Source organism: Alligator sinensis, unplaced genomic scaffold (genome assembly GCF_000455745.1).
Source record: "Alligator sinensis unplaced genomic scaffold, ASM45574v1 scaffold1914_1, whole genome shotgun sequence".
In the NCBI taxonomy this organism is placed as follows: domain Eukaryota; kingdom Metazoa; phylum Chordata; order Crocodylia; family Alligatoridae; genus Alligator; species Alligator sinensis.
Window position 1 is genome coordinate 597,435 of NW_005842804.1, and position 3,251 is coordinate 600,685.

Below are 3,251 nucleotides of genomic sequence, written 5' to 3' on the forward strand. Positions count from 1 at the left end.
AGGAAGAGCGGGGGGCTCAGAAGCTGCAAAGGGGGTTTCATGGGAAGGTCCCTGCAGAGAGGAGGCACGCTCTTAAACCCACTGCGCGCAGAAACGAAACGCTGGTGCGTCTGTCCTTCTCCACCCACCTTCCCGGGCCCCGCGGGGGGCCTGGTTCGACTTGGGGGGCCGGCCTCGCTTCCTGCTAGGAAAATGGGGGGCTTCGCGGTCTTACACGGGCAGGCTTCTTCCCGTGCTCCTGCGGCTCTTGGCAATAGGGCAGTAGGGAGGGAAGAGTGCGAGAGCCCGTGTCCTGATGCGGAGCCAGTGTGCAGGGAGAGGGGATCGGCCAGATGGCGAACGCAGAGAAGGGAGAGGGAGGCTCGGCAGGCATGGGGCAGGGTGGGAGAGGAGGAGTGCGGGAACGTGTAGCAGAGTGCGTGTGAGCGTGCGAGCGAGCGAGCGAGCGGAGGGAGGGAGCACACGCGAGAGACGCAGTGATGTCAGCATTTCCTTGTGGACTGGTCATGTGGTGCTTGCCAGGTAAACAGTCTAGAAATAGCCGGGAGGAAGGCAGCGTATTGCGTGGAAAGCAGGGCCGAGGAGCTCGGGCTTCACCCTTTCCTCACCGCTGCATCCCACGCAGCAGGCCGCTTCCCGCGGCTCAGACAGCCTGGCCCGAAACACAACAAGGATGACAAAACCGCGGCTGCCAGATTAAATTACAGGCTCCAACATGTCATGTCACGTTGATTTGAAAGCACTGGCAAATCAAGGAGAGTGATTTTGTTCCTTTGCAAGGCCCCGGACACAGCATCCCTTTCAGCCCCTCTTCTGGTGGCTGGGGTTGCTGCCCTGCGGAGAGCGCGGCTGCAGGACCAGGGAGCTCGGGGCCGGACGAGGACTGCGTTTCCTTCCAGGCAGTGATCAGAAAGATGTAAACTTTAAGGGCACTCGGTAGAAAGATCCCAACTGTCGAGGGGGTTTGGTAAAGTAGAAGGAAATCACTTGCTGTCGAACATGGATTTTAAGTACCTTCAGGAGACGCGTATCCGGCAAATGAGGCCATACATAGCAGATTGTGCATATAAAGCTCTGGGAAACCCTAGAAATAGTCCCCACCCTGCCGTTTACCTCCCTCTCGCCACGCAGATCCCTCCTTGAAACGCACCTCTCCTCCGAAGCCTTTTCTGCAGTAATCTGCTATTGAAATTAATAGCAAGAGCTGCCTGCATTGTTTGGAGACTGCAGCGTCGAATCTTCGGCCATCCTCTAGACCCTGCTTGGACTACTGCACCCTCTGTTCAGTTGAAAACCTTGCCTCTAGTTCACATTGATTTCTGGGGGAGAAGAAGATGCTCGGTCCTTTGCCAGATTGTGCCGTTAAATTGGAGACACCCGGGGCAAGGAGCTGTATCTGCTTCTCGCGTTCAGGGTTTGTACGCATATTGCACGGCGATTGTAAGTGAGCCATTTTGAAGCGTTGGAGGAAAACTGAAGGAACAGAGAGCTGGGGAAAGTAGAGAGGGCCAGCACTGGTGCCCAGGTCCCTTGTTCTCTACCCGGCCCTTCCTTTTGCCCAACACAAGGTCCCACAAAACAAAGCGGCTGTGCCCCTTAAATGCCTTGTATTCTGCGAGTGGGCATTTTACAAGGACTCAAATAAAGTTGGACTGCAGGGTGCAGCACTGCCTCGAAAGGGAACCGCAGACACTTCCCCCTCGGAGCAAGTTTCCCCTTTGGAGCAGTTTATAGCTGAAGCCGAGTGTCAGATCGTGGCATAAATATATTATCAGCCTTTGGGTTGAAAGATGGATACTTGATACCTCTCCCTGCTGCTGAAACGCGTCACATGCATCACTCAGACGCGATTCCCAGATCTTAGTACGGTTATTTTTCGAAGCATTATGTAATTGGATTGCATGGTCAGTGGTGCTTCCTTAACAAGCCTTTCGGCAAACCCTCTGTGTCTGCCTCCGTCGGTCCTCAGCTCTGACACGCTTATTCGTGCAGGCTCCGTTCAGAGCAAGCTCCCTGCGAAACACGGAGAGGAAAGGGAGGGAGGCAGGGCTCCGAACAGGTCATCCGCTCCCCTCGCTCTACGGATTTCTTAAGGGCAGTCCTCAGCACGGACCTGGGCCTCATCCTGCCAGTGCAAGCACGAGCTAGCACCGGCATTTCTGAACGGAAAGGGACGTGGACTTTCTTCCTTCCCCTTGGGAAAAACCTTTCAACGAGGAATCCAGTGGAAATCTACCTTTTATATTCAAAAGCAGGCCAATGGGAGAGCGTCGGTTCCTGCTTCCCTGTCCCCTCTCTCTCTCTCGCAGGCAGACAGGTTTTCCCATGCCGCAGCAGAGCCGTGGGTCGACTTCTGCCTCTGGCACAAGTTCATGCTTGATGCTTCAGAAAAAGGTATCAAACCCCTACAGCAGGCTTAGGTCCTTTTCCACCAAGGTATTCGGGTGCCGGATTTTGTCTGAACACCTTTGTACATTTGGCCCTTGGCCGGCAAGGCAGTACAGTGCAAATCGGTGGGGTAAGGGGGGAGTGCTTGGCCGACCGGTTTGTCCTTAATTCGTGTTTTACAGGACTTTATCTTTCTTCTCCTACTTGTGTCAGTGTTGGTTACGGCTGTGCTGAGTCACTGCTTCCTGTCTCTGATTGCTGACTAGCACCAGCCCTTGCAGAATTGATCCGAGATATTAAAAAGTGTGAACTTCCCCAGGGACCAAACGGCAGAAGTGGGACCGTGCCAAGAAACACCCTCCAGTCGACGACTGTCTAAAGGGAGGCAGAATGCTAGAAAAACCCCGGTAGCTGCAGGACATAGAAAAATATTGCCCCAATCCTGCCTTACAGTCCTTCCTTCCTAGCAAAACCTGAATCCAAATGACAGTTGCTTCCTGGTCTCCGCCACACTGCCTGGCCCTGCTGTACCCCCCTGCTCAGCCTGCTCGCTTCATCCTTCCAGCCCGGGCCTCTTCTCCGCTGCTTGCGAGGAGTTAAAGCCTTTCTTCCCGCTGGCACCAGTGACCGCCTCGCCTTAGCAAGTGTCACGTGACGCTGTGCAAGAAGGACGCTTTGGAGAGCGTAGCAAATTGTCCCGTTATGTCCATTTCCTTGGTGGAAAATGCTGCTGGGGGCAAGGAGCCCTCCCTGATAGTACAGACCCACCTGCGTGCAGGCGCAGCTTTTTAGAACTATGCCAAAGTTTGTCCTCGAATGTTGCCCTGCGTGGCTGATGTGGGTAGTTAGCAGCATTTTCCCTA